Source organism: Crocodylus porosus, unplaced genomic scaffold (genome assembly GCF_001723895.1).
Source record: "Crocodylus porosus isolate Cpor-Errol unplaced genomic scaffold, CroPor_comp1, whole genome shotgun sequence".
NCBI classification, from domain to species: domain Eukaryota; kingdom Metazoa; phylum Chordata; order Crocodylia; family Crocodylidae; genus Crocodylus; species Crocodylus porosus.
This window is the reverse complement of record NW_017728951.1, coordinates 60,242,244-60,256,258: the sequence shown is the minus strand read 5'-3', so window position 1 is coordinate 60,256,258 and position 14,015 is coordinate 60,242,244. Positions and strand designations below refer to the sequence as shown.

Below are 14,015 nucleotides of genomic sequence, written 5' to 3'. Positions count from 1 at the left end.
TCAAAACTGTAACTGAAGACCTTTCTGCCTACGCCTGAAGCGTAAGTCAAATAAATTCACCTGTTTTTCTCAACCCGCTCCGAGTCCCTAACTCCAGACTCTACGCTGCTAATCCCACCTGTCCGTATCTAATTGCCACGCCGGCCCACCGTGACCTTGGGGCCCGATCCTTCGGTTTTCCCCGACAAAGCAGAGGGCAATGGAAGAAGCAAAAGCCAGAGGAGATTGGGAAAGCAGCTAGCCAGAAGATAAAGGGGAAGAAGCTGGGAGGCAGAGTGGGGCTGGTAAAAGACAGGATATTGCCGGAGAGCAGAACCAGGGTTTAAGCCAGGTTGGAGGTGAGAGAGACTGGGGTATTGGAGATTGGAGGCAGCAAAGAGAGAGACAAGATGTTAGTGAGAGAGAGAGAGAGAATGAAGGTCAGAGGAGCAGAGACCAGAGACTGGAGTGGGGTCAGGAGGTCAGTAAGACAAAAACCCAACTTGGATTTCCAAAATAACAGTTCTATTAAACAGGCAACAGACTGTATAGTGATACAGCTCCACAAAGTTATTGGTTCGCGCACACACACACAAGCACTCTCTCACAGACACCCACACAATAGTAACAGGAGAGAAAAGACTTAATGGAGGGATTTGAGGTCCACATTTGCAGAAACAGTTCAGGTCCCTTGGAGGAAGGTGAGTGATATCTACCTATCCAGGCTGTGAGATGAACCTTGATGGCAAGCCAGAGTCTGCTCCAGCAAGGTTTTATCCAATGTGGGCCGCCAGCAGGGCCTCTGAGTGGAAAGGTGGCATGGCATAGTGCTGGTCCAGAAGGAGAGGGCATCCCGAGAAGGTGACGGTCTTCCACCCCATTTACAGTGGTGGGCTGCTTGTGACTCCAGTGAGCAGGACATGTCCAGGCAAAGGCCAGTCCTGTTCAGATGAAGTCATGCAGTTCCAGGTGTACTCATTGTCTGGTGGGATACAATGGTGGAGTTTCTGGTTTCTATTCTGTTCTTTGTTTCTATTTCGCTGATTTCTTGGAGGGTCTTTATCTGTCAAATACTGGGTCCTGCGAGTAGGTCTGCTTTCAGGGAGAGTCAACACAAGGCAGTGGTCTAGTCATTGAGTTGATGGTCCAGTCATTGAGCAGGAGCTATTTTTTGGCCTGCTACCATTATGTGTCAAGCACCCTCATTCATCCTTATTCACCCAGGGAACCAATTTACATAGGAAGTGTAGGTATGAGTCATAGTTGAAACACGGTTAAAATAGGGTACAATAGGGTATGCCGAGGTAGGGGACACAAAATGGAGACGACATAACAAGATGGAGGCTTGACATTACTTTGGTTAACTTAAAGGAACAGGCCTAAATCATACAATATCAATATAAAACAGTAAAAATCAATACAAAAATAACAGAATACTATTTAAAATATAAAAAGGGGCTTGTTACAATAATGGACTACAAGAACTTAGCTTATCTATGACTACCTACAAGTACTTATAAGGGATAGAGAGGGCACAGGGAAAGTCAGAAACGGTTGGGGAAGGGGAGGGAATATATTTTTAAATTAAAAAAAAAGAAAAACTTGGGATTTTGCTACACCAACTCAAAATCCACCGCCAATGGTTTGATTTCCTTTTCATAAGTGCTATCAAAATTAACAAACATGCATAGTGTGTGTGTGTCCATCCATCCAACTATGATCTCTCATGCCTTGGCATGCCTAAACATTTCAGAGGCAGACTTACCAGACTTATCTAAGTCTGTGTATGTATAAAGTTTAAAGATATAAATTAGATCAATAATTCCAGGCCACCTCCTGGCAATTTGCTGTATTACATGCATGAACTGTATGGACTGTATCTGATCTGGTGGTTAAATCCAACAAACACACGAAGCTCAAAGTAGTTCCATCAAGACAATGCTTTGTAAACACCACGTTAGTTATCTTTGACCACACCTGGTATGAGAATAAGAGCAATGAAACATGCAGGCAGACTGATTAGATGCTGAGCCTAGTGAGGTGCTTGTAAAAGGACATTAACATTCCATGTAGAGCACATGCCTTATGTCCCTGTTCTTAATGCAGACATTTTGAGCTCCTTAAGTTTAGTAAACTGGGCTTTGTTAGAAAATGTACATCGTTTTCAGCAAATCAAATGCACCTGTACAGCAGACCTGTGCCCTATAATATCTTTATATTAATGCCCCACACCTCAAACCTCCTTGTGAATGCAAACACCAGGGAAACCTTCAGATTTGTCTGTCACTGGTAGAACTGAAATTTGCTTGCTTGTTTGCAAGGTTGCAGAAGATTCCTAGTGCTTTCATGCATGCTAGATCTATCTCTACCTCTTGTTGCTTTGGAATATTTTTTATATTTGTTTTCTGGTCTATATTTTAACCTGTGATAGTCCCAGCTACAGTTATGACCTTGACTTTTTTTTAAATTAACAAATTAACAAAAGACACTGGACTCATTTTGTGCATGCTTATGGAAAGCTAATTTAGTATCAGCTCCTGATATGCGTGTGAGCATTGATTGCTATTAACTTCGGAGGCATCACAATCATTGAACTATGGAAGAAGCTCAGTCACAAGGCTCGTAAATGCAGTACAATAAATTTGCTTTATCAATTACAGTGCCACTACTAGTGATTATAACCCTTCTGCCTATTCAAACAAGTTGCTTTAAGGCAAACATTGTGTACTCTCTACATCTCTCGTGATCTCCATCTTTATTGTTACAGAATTACTGTTTTGAACCGAAAGGGTCTGGAATTGAGCTAAGGAGTTTATAAACAAAACAAACACCAAAAAATTATCATCTTTAATGGCCACCTTCCTGCAACCTGAAAAATGTGCTTGCAGATGTATTTCTGTGGAAAGATACTGACATCCAGCTGCCAACTAGACTAATTATAAGATACTCTTCCCCAAGGATTCATAGCGTGCAGGCTATTCATAGAAAGCAGTTAGTATTTATTAAAGCAGCTGTTAGTGTACTTACATGCCACATATAAAACATACATTTGGGAGCTAAGTTAATGGTGCTCCAGAATACAGTTACATTGTCCATGATGCTGTCTGTTATGAAATGCATTCCAGTTCCTATCTAGCTCCAATACATAGAATTTGACATGCTAGTTAGGATACTATATGAATCCATCTGAGCTCTGTTAAATCACATAGCAGAACACTGGGATATGAAATGCTAGTTAGGAGGAGAACTGGAAGGTTACACAAACTGTGACTTAGTTTTTTAAATGTCACTTTTGTGACTGCATTGAAGTTCACACTAAGAGAAAGTGTATTAGCAGTCATGAATATAATGACTTTATTTCCAGAAATTCTTACTGAAGTGTTTAAAAAAGTTTAAATGTACCTGATTTCTGTAACAACAGATAAACATTTGTATATTCCAGCTGCCACTTGGTACATTACATTAACATAAAGTCAGTAAAATTAAATTCCATTTTCCTTTCAGGTAATGTCCAACTTTTTTACAACAAGGAAAACTAGCTCAGGCTGGAACCTTAAAGGAAAGACCATGCAAAACAGAAAAAGATACAGGACAGCCACTTAAATAATACATCTATGATTTCTCTCTATTTGAAGCAGCAAGTCTAAAATTGCAGTTGTGGACAAATTCATGTGCAATTTAGCCAAATATCTATGAAAACAAAGAAATTAAAATTCAAAAGTTACCATGAGAATTTATTTCTTGGGAAGGGGGCAATCTAGGATAGTTGCAGGGTTTTACTAGGTTCTCAGAAAAACTGGAAAAAAAACACAATTCATTCTGCAGCCACACTGCTTTTAGTTTTGTCATTAATTTGATTAACTTAAAAAAAATCTAGCAGAAACACAACACGAAGGCACAAGACTCCCATCTAGTAGGTACAAAGGTACACAGAGTTCCAAATCTAGAAATGTCAGATTATGGGTTCTTCTCACTGGACTAAAAGGACTGATTCCCTTTTATGCAGGTTTCATTTTCCTGGTATCAACAGGAGTCATTCCCATGTAAAACTGGAGTTATGCAGTACTAAACTAGACCCTGATAAAAGCACAGTCAGAAGTGATAATTTTTGTCTGATCTGGCCACAGAAAGCATCCATGACCAAACAGAAAGGCACAGCTGCAGACTGCTTTAGGTGCAGGTTGATCAGGTGGAAATCTGATCCATCATAGCATGAGGATTCAGATGAAGACATTACAAAACATGTCATCCTATAACTTGTGTCTGCATTGCCTCCCAGTCTGTTGCTGTTTTCAGAATGGGAAGGGTGAAAGTGGCAGAGGGAATTTGGTCTGGGTGTTTCTCATCCCCCCACTGGAGGGTGAGAGGGCCTCAATCCACACAGCCCACCCTCCAGCACTGGCTGGGTAACCCCTAGAATGACCTCCTTCTGCTCCCTTCCCCCTTATCTGAAAACAGCACAGGCTCACATGGAGGAGGGGGCCATTGCTATGGGCAACTGGCTGCAAGGCTTGAAGCTATCAGCAAGATTCCCCTCCCCCTGGTACCAACATCATAATGACTTCTGTCTGCACCTGGAATTTTTAATAGATTACAGTGACAATATTACAATGTAAGAAATAATCATGTTAATGCCTGCTCAGAGCTCTAATCATTCTGCACAGCTCTTTCCACATTGCTTCGAGGTTAGCAGTATATAATATTTTTGCTACCACATTGTTATTTTTCCTAAGTTGGTTCCTGAGTTCTAACCCCTTATTTAGAAGTGAATTAATTTATATTTAAGTTGGATCCTTGTCTAGCCTTGCTGTTTGTGCAAAAGCATGTTGCTTCTTCAGCAATAATAGAGATGATAACCTCCACCTAATCGTTTTACTCAAAAGATACATGTTAAGATACACTAAAGTTTTCAAAATAGGGTAGATAATATTGCGGTTGCATAAGCATAATTACTCCGTTTGTTTGCAAAAAAAAATCTGTAGCCATGTTTGTATTGGTATGTGTTCAGAGATTTTAATCAGGACAGATGTCAAACTTTGATAGAGGCTCTACACATTCAGTTCCTACTTTCCATTAGAATCAAAGGAAATTAGGATTGAAAGGGATCTTAGGAGGTCATTTAGTCCCTATTCAAAGCAGGACCATCCTTAACTAGATCATCCCAGCCAAAGCTTTGCCTAGCCAGGTCTTAAAACCTCCAAGGATGGAGATTCTACCACCTCTCTGGGTAACATGTTCCAGTTCTTTACTACCCTCCTAGTGATAAAATTCTTCCTGATATCTAACCTAAACTTCCCTTGATGCAACTTGACACTTTGCTGTTTGCTTCTTGTTCTGTCATCTGCCACCACTAACACCACCATCAGCCATCCTCTTTTGAACCCTCTTCAGGTTGTTGAAGACTGCTATTAAATCCCCCTGCAGTCTTCTCTTCTGTAGACTAAATAAGCCCAGGTCCCTCAGTCTTTCCTCATAAGTCATGTACCCCACTCCTCACCATTTTTGTTGCTGGTCTCTCTCCAAGTTATCCACATCCTTTTTATAGTGGGGGGCCCAAAACTGAACACAGGACTCCAGATATGACCTCACCAGTGCTGAATAGAGGGGAATAATTACTTCCTTGGACCTACTACCAATGCAGCCCACTATAGTGGCATAGTGCTTAGGGTTGGAAGGAACCTAAACAGATCTTCAGGTCCGACCCCCTGCCCTGGGCAGGAATGAATGCCGGGGTCATAACACCCCAGCCAAATATCTGTCAACGTCCTCTTGAAGACGTCCAGCGTAGAAGAGAGCACCACCACCACCACCACCACCACCACCACCATTGAGAATCCATTCCAGAGCCTCAGTAATGTTTTCTGATGTCCAGCGTGAAACTTCTCTGTAACAAATTGTGGACATTATTTCTAGTAAACCTGGTGGTGCCCGGGAAAATAGAGCCTCACCCAATTTCTGCTGGTCCCCCCTGGTGGGTTTGTAAACAGCTACGAGATCCCCTCTCAGCCTTCTCTTGTGGAGGCTGAATAGATTCTGGCCCTTTAGCCTCTCTTCATATGGCCTGCCCTGTTGCCCCTTGACGATGCAAGTGGTCCTCCTCTGCACCCTGTCAATTGACCACATCCCTCTTGAAGTGCAACACCCAGAAATGGATGCAGTCGTCCAACTGCAGTCTGACCAATGCCACACAGATGGGAAGGATCACCATCATAGACCTGGTTATGATTCATCTGTTGATGCGTGACAAAGTGCGATTAGCCTTATTGACTGCTTCCTCACATTGGCAGCTCATGTTTATCCTGGAGTCAGCAATGACTCTGAGAACCCTTTTAGCCACTGTGTTGCTGAGAAGGGTGTTCCCCAGCCTTAGGTGTGTTGCTGGCTCTTTCTCCCTAGATTCAGTACCCTGCACTTGTCTGTGTAGAATTCCATCCTATTCTCATCCACCCATTTATCCTGTCTAGATCTAGCTGGATTCTGTCCCTTCCCTCCAGCATGCCCATCTTGCCCCACATCTCAGTGTCATCAGCTTGCTTTCTGCACCGACATCCGGATCGCTGATAAAGATGTTGAAAATTACAGCCCCAGGGACAAACCCTGGGGACTCCACTGCCCACAGCCCTCCAGGATGAAAATGACCCATCCAACCACAATTCTCTGGGTGTGACCATCTAGCCAATTTGCCACCCATCTGGCTGTGTAGGCATCAATTTTTTTTTGATCACCTAGGTTCTTTAAGAGAATGTGGGAAGCAAGTGTCAAAGGCCTTCTTAAATTCTAGGAAGATGACATCCACCACAATGCCCTCCCAAAAGCAAACTTTTATCTTAAATAAAAAGTCACTTTTATCCTGAACAGGAAAAGTAGTATTCACACTTTCTGCTGTAAAACTGAAATGGGTGCTCTCACTCAATATGCTATTTTCATACCAACTAGAGTTAAGTTATAATATCCATATTTCACCTCTCTGTTAATTTGCACCATTGACTCTTCATCTATTTTCTTACCTGATATAATCAAAGCATTCTTTGTGCTGATTCCCATAAAAAACAGAAAGTTTGAGCATACATCCTGGAATTACTTCAGCTTTTTCAAGAAGTTGTGTTAAGTGAACTTTTGAATAATCTGGGAAGAAAAGAATTTGTTAGCCCAGAAAGAAAAACACCATTATCTCCTAGTTTTACAGTCTGAACTTAGTTTAAATAAGATTCCTTTAAATAAGGGAAATAGGCAATTTGAATTGATTAACATCAACCAGCAGGGTTGCAATAGATGTCTTGTCCCCATTTGGCAAGCTGTTTCTCTTCACTGTGACATAAGTGCCTGATGAATGAAAGGACAAAAAGATCGCAGTATCACAAAAAAGAAATTCCAGTTCTCTGATCCTTGTCAAAAGCTGCTAGAACAGAGTCAAACTCACATCAGTTCAGAGGGATCACAGGAACACTCGCTTACATTTTTTAATATGAAGAGGAAGGCTTTCACATGGGCAGGACCTAAAATACGGGGGAAGCCTATCTCCACAATGCTATGTAAAACTAAGATCCAAGTGTACATTTTTTGAGCACAAAACTAAACATGTTGACTAGAACTAGTAGTGCCTTGAGGTATTCAAGGTGTTTAAGATGTTCACAAGGGGATGCCTCGAGGTAAGGAAGCTGCTGGAGAACACTACAAAGAGAAGTACTTATTATACCTTTTCAGGAAGCTGCATATCCTGTTATATAGCTGTCTGAACCTCAGAAGAGGCGCAAGGGCAATTCTACACCAAATGATTTAAAAAAAACCATCCTTTGGGACTGGGGATTGCTGCCAGGGACACAGGCTGGCCAGCTCTCTATTGTCTGCATGATGACACTCAAATCCTGGAACATGCCTGCCATTCAGTTTGCCATTAATCACAAATTAAATTAAATTAAAGTCCAGTTTGGTTTGCTATTAATCGCAAAGTCTCTCAGGAGGCCTAATTCTGTTGCACCCCTAAGGCACCTAAGTTTCCCACTGTGCCCAATCCTACTGCACCTGTGAAGGAATCAGACTCCAAACAGGATAAAGAAGGCAGCCAGGGTGCTGGCAACCTGCAGTCCAGTTGTGTTCTACTCTGGGGAGACAGACACAACTTTGCATGTTTGGCCATCTCCCATATATCGATAAGGACAATTATGAACTGTATAATGCACCCTGTCAGACACTGCTTCAGACTGCTCAAAGGCACTAAGCAGTAATGAACACTATTAGTGATACCTGCACACAGTTAGTGCAGTAGTACGGTGTGTGCCAGAAAACCTGAATGACTGCCTTTACATCTTTTAGCTCAGCAACCCAGTGGTTAGAGTACTTGCCTAGAAAGTAGTAGACCCAAGTTCTAGACCACTTTGCTAGAGATTTGAACACACAGATCCCACCGCTTGTTATAATGTCATGTCCTAGGTTAGTGCTCTAACCAAAGGTGAGCACTTTAAATCCAGTATATCAAATCAAGAGCAAGACCTTATGAAGGAGGATAAGGCAAAATGCTGTGTTTATTGATTATAAGAATCAGACATAGAGGTTCAGACACACCACTCATACAGACACATACAAATCATCATGCACATGATTACACACAGATATATGCAAACACAGAACAACTGTTCCATGCATATATTATAGTTACCAGCCACAGTTTCTCAATAGAAGCATTGGGTGGCCAGCTGAGGCCCATTCAGAGAAGATGAAGATAGCAGCTGGAGTGGGGTGAACAGACACATCAGTGCTGTGAAGAAAGCAGCAATCAAGGTAGAGTCTTATCCAGCCTGGCATTTTCAGAATCTTTCTTTTACAGCTATTCCCATCCTTTGTTCAGCACCTTGGGGTTTTCCATGGCCAATATCTGTTGTTACAGTTGTTTCTCCTCCCTTGTCTTCTTATCTCAGCTCGAGGTCAGTTTGTTCATAAAAGCTGGTATCTCAGCCTTGAATTGTCCTTGCTGCCCATCTGGCAGGATGTGCTGCATTCCTTCTCCTGGTTTTCTCCTTTGTGCCTAGGTCTCAAAGGGATTCTTCAGCCATCCATTAATTAGTTTACTGACTGGTAACTTACACATTTAGTGCCTTGTTGACTACATAAACAGTTAAATCTTCCTTTTTTCATCTCTATGCCATTCTCCCACCATTCACCCTTTCAGATACATTCACACACAAAAAAGTTATACAAGGTTCATTCACTTATGTCAAGCAAAAAACTCAGGTCAGGCAAGAATACACAATATGGAGTTTTCAGTAAATTTATAGGCTACAATAACAAGGATCATATGGTTACAAAACTACCACTTTACTATTATCACAATCTACATTAAAATCATTCCTGCCTTGGCACCAGCACCACCACCTAGTTGCACACCCTTGTTTCTATTTCTAACAATCCCTAACTGTTGTTCTCTCTATTGCATGCATTACAGGAAACTATGTAGAACTACTGCCCCATCCCGAGATGAACAGGAGAGAGTGAATGTGGCATTAGGCACCTTGGAGCCTTGTTCATATCTCCTCTAAGCTCAGGTGAGCAAATTTGTCAACACAATGGACTGTACGGAACATTTCAGGCTAAGGCAGAAATGCCTACATGCAATCTCAGAAATTTAGGTATGCAGACAGGAGCTATGTTGTTTTGTGTGAGTTTATTAGGATGCTGTTTAGTGATTTAGGTGTCTAAAAACTGTCTAGCTGGCACATATATGCAATTTAAAGACTTAAAATTATTTGGGTCTGAGTACACTTGATGAAGGAGCACTGGCAGGGGAGGTGTGAGTTTCTTCTCACCACCTAACAAAGAAGCAGCTCCAGTTTACATACAAATTTCCAACACTTCCATTTCCAATGTGGACAAGTATTGGAGACAAAACACTGGCTCAAACAGAAGAGAAATCTTTTCATGTAGCACAGTTTATCTTTGTTTAATTTATATGTAGCAAAACCCCGTTTTTCTTTTTTTATTATTCTAAAATGCATTCCCTCCCCTTCCCCAACCATTTCTAACTTGTTCTATCCCTCTTTATTCCCCATAGATAAGTATAAGTAAGCTAAGATGTAGGATAAGCTTTAACATTTTATTTTAGGTAGTGTTTTATTTTTCTCTCCCCTCTTTGCAAATAAGTGCCTTGATATTTTGATATAGATATCCACTGTTTTATAAGTGATAATTATTATGTTTGTGTTGATTTTTTTTTTGTCCCTTAACCTATGACTCACACCTACCCCTCCTATGTAACTTGGTTCCTGAATGAATGGGGATGAATGTGGGTGCTTGAGAGACAATGGCAGTAGGTCTAAAAATAGCTCCCTCTGAATGATCAAGCCATCAAAACCAATACCAGGACCAACGACCCAGCCATTGGAGCCACAATCAGCATTCAAGAAACAAAAGATGAGGCAACCCACCATTGTGCCAAGAGTGTATATGCTCAGTAAGAACATGTGGAACCTGCTGGAAAAGGACTGACATTACCTGAACAGGCCCTCCCCTTTTGGAGATCAGAGGCAGTCTGCCCCATAAAAAAGGGTAGTGAAGACTGACTCCTTGGGACACCCTCTCCATCTGGACCAGTAACATGGCACACCACCTTTCCACCCAGAGGTCCCGCCTGTGGACTCCCCTCTGGAAAACACTTACTACTGGACAAGGATCCCTTTCCAGCCTGCATAGGTAGCAATCACCCCCACTCCCTCCTCAACCAAGGACTTGGATTCTGTTTCTCTTCCCTACCTCTACGCCAACCCTTGCACTGAGTCTCTTTCTCTTGCTGCCATTGTGAGTGCTTGTGTGCATGTGAGTGTGCATGTGTGAACCAATAACTTCATGGGGCTGTGTGGCAGGATGCGACCTGGGGTGCCGTGAACCTACAGTGCCCCATACAGTGCCGTGAACCTAGCACCCCCTATCTACAGTGCCAAATCAGGTTTAATGCACCCTCGCTATCTTGCCCGCCACGTCTTTGATGGTAATATGTTAAAGGAAGACTGCCTTTCTAACCCTCCTTGACACGGTGCCTTGATGTATCTGGGCTCTGTCTAGTTGCCTGCTTATGCCCTTGCGGGCACCTGCTGCTTTCTCTTGTGGCTCCTGTCCACACTGGGGCCTGTCACCCCATGGCTCTCATAGCCCCCACTGGGTCCTGTCTCCCCGTGGCTCTCAAAGCCCCCACCGGGGCCTTTCCTCACAATACCCCACCCACACGGGGGCCTTGCCTCACGATTCCTCGCAATCGACCCTTTCCAGGTCTTCCGCCCTACTGAGGCTTCCCGCCTGCGCCCACACTGGGCACCTCCCGATACTGCCCACACTGGGGCCGGGACACCTCAAAATGCAGAGCCCTCTCCAGCGCCAGGAACCCCCCCACTACTGGGGAGCTCCTTCACGCCTCCTCCACCCCTACAGCCTCACCCGATCCTCTGGTGTAACACAAAAACAAAAGAGCAAACTCCCACTCCTGGGCTAAAATATAAATTCCAAGCCAAACTGGCTACCCTTCATTCATATTCCTACTAGGGTTTCCTCCACCCAGTATCGTCACACCGCAACTGCTCAGGCCATCCAGCTTCCCTGCTCTGCTTACTCCGGCAGAGCTCCCACTTCCTCAGCTGCCAGAGGGGAACTGTTTATATAGGCCAGGCCCTGCCCCCTTCTGGTCAGCTGACCCAACTGGTTGTCTCGGCAACCCACATCTGTGCTACCCTGGGGAGTGGCAGCTGAGCCCATACTACTGTTGTCAGTACCAGACACCTTAGTACCCTGCTACAAGCTGTGTAGTGTGTTGTCTATTTAATAAAACTGTTATTTAGACTCCTGAGTTGGGTTTGCTTTACTACAGTCTGGCCCTGCTCCAATCTCTGCTCCTTGCCCCTTTAACTTCTGTCTCATTTCTCCCTCTCCTTCTGGCTCACCACCACCTCCAACACCTGTCCTGAGCTCCTCTCTGCCTGCAAACCCCCTGTTTCTGTGCCACTGTCTTATCCCCACTGCCTTTTCCCCTGAGATCCCACATTTCTGCCGCAGTTTCTTTCCTGGCTGTCTCCTCCTTGCCACCACTTATCTGCCTCCCTGCCCCAATATCTCAGCTATCTGCCTCAGTTTCCATCCCCAAGCTGCCAGGTTTCTGTCTCGCTCTCGCTTTCCTGGCTGTCTGCTCCTTGCCACCAGGCTTTTTTCCCTTGCACGAGTGACCTTGAGTAACCCTGGAGCCAACTGATCTTAAGCAAAGCCAAGCCTTGGTTCCTCAGCCAGCTACTCTCTAGTCTGCCGGTTCTAATCTGAGTTCTGGCAACTTTCACTCTCTTTTTCTGACCTTAACCAGGTACCCCAAGCACACATACATACCATTCCATCCAAGTTAGGCACTTACTTGTATGTGAACTGGTAGGGGTGTCTGTATACACACACACACATCATTATGTGCATTATATATGAATTAGTGATCTCTGTATGTGTACTGAGTGTGTGGGTATGGACAATTGATTTTTGTCTAACTTTTGGGTTGCATAGTGTATGTACTTGAATTGGTGATAGATATGCATGTACCTAGGCTGGTTTGGATGTGTATGTGCCTGAGCTGGTAGTGTGTGTATGTATGCACCAAATTGATTTGTGTGTTTGTATATGTGCAATTCTATCACACCCTCCTGTCTAACAGAGCAATATTGTGATCCTGAGAGTTGGCCTGACCCCACAGGCCAACATATGGTCCTCTATGATCTATATTTTTCCAAACTCACCTGCTGTACAAAACCGTATTTTCACTCCACTCTGAAACAACCTAGTCCCAATCAACTTGTCTTGATGCAGACTGTAATGCTACTGTATAGTCTGTTCTTGGGCTCAAAAATCAGTGTCTATGGACAATCATTGGTAGAGGAAGAGCTTTTGCCACCAGTTTAGTGGGTATATCCTGATGGGATTAAAAAGCAAAAATCAGATCAGTCAGCTAGGAAAAGAAATAGATTCAGAAAGTCATGTAAGTTAAGGTAATTTTGAAGTTTCTATAATCCTTTTGCTTCCTGTTATATGTAAATCCTACTTGCATTTTTCACCGGTGTCCCAAATAAGTTAAAACTGATGGAATAAAATTACAGTATTAAGTACATCACAGAATATACAGAGAAGATGAATTTGAGGGAAGGTGAGCAGGATAAACTTTGATCACAGTAAAGGATACTGATAAGAAAATTCTAAGGATGTTAAAAACTATGAAGTTAAACAGGTCTAGGACTCTTCTAGCTCTCAGGAGGCAGATGACATGCAATATTTTCTTGCCTATACTGTGCAGGAAACAGCTAATTTTTGGAACCTACAAAATCCTGGAGAAAACCGTAAAAGCCATTTATGTTGTAACTAAGGTAGGTTGGTGCTTTTCTGTCATTTTAGAAGAATTTTTCTGATACCATAATGTGAGAGCTGGAAATATACATTTTGAGGTGTGTAGGAATAGGGCAAAGTTCACAGTGTAAATAATCAAATTTGTGACATAAGCAGTTCCTTGTTCTGAGATTATGACAATTTTTTGCATGTCCAAAGGATATATTATAAGGAGGCTAAATAACTATGATTTCTGTCTCCCAGGGCATTTTTTCCTCATGGGTTTTTTTGATCCCTGGATATTCAGGGGAGGTCAAAAAAATCTCATGGAAAAAAACCTAGTGCAACACAAGCTTGGGCAGTATACCCTTGCAGCATGAAGAACACCAGACTCTGCGGTATGTGGTGCTGCAAACATGTTTGCAGTGTCACATAGTATATGTGACCATGCTCATCTGGCTGCATAACATTTGTTCAAAATCTAAAGTGAAAATAATTGCTCTATATCTTGAAAAAAGTGTATTATACCTTGATACAATGCTTGTAAAATGTTTTGAGAACCTTCAATGAATAAGTAAATTTTATTATGTCTATTTTAATAACTACAGACTTACAAGTACTGTGTCCAGTTTTGGGCTCCACAATTCAAAAAGGATGTGGAGAAGCTTGAGAGAGTCCAGAGGAGAGCCACGCGCATGATCAGGGGT

At 42.7% G+C, this 14,015-nt stretch overlaps 1 pseudogene; it reads right to left on the bottom strand.

Moving 5' to 3' along the window:
- LOC109323901 overlaps positions 1–13,726 on the bottom strand; it is a 16,251-nt pseudogene extending 2,525 nt beyond the window's left edge.
- Between the last annotated feature and the right edge of the window lie 289 nt (positions 13,727–14,015).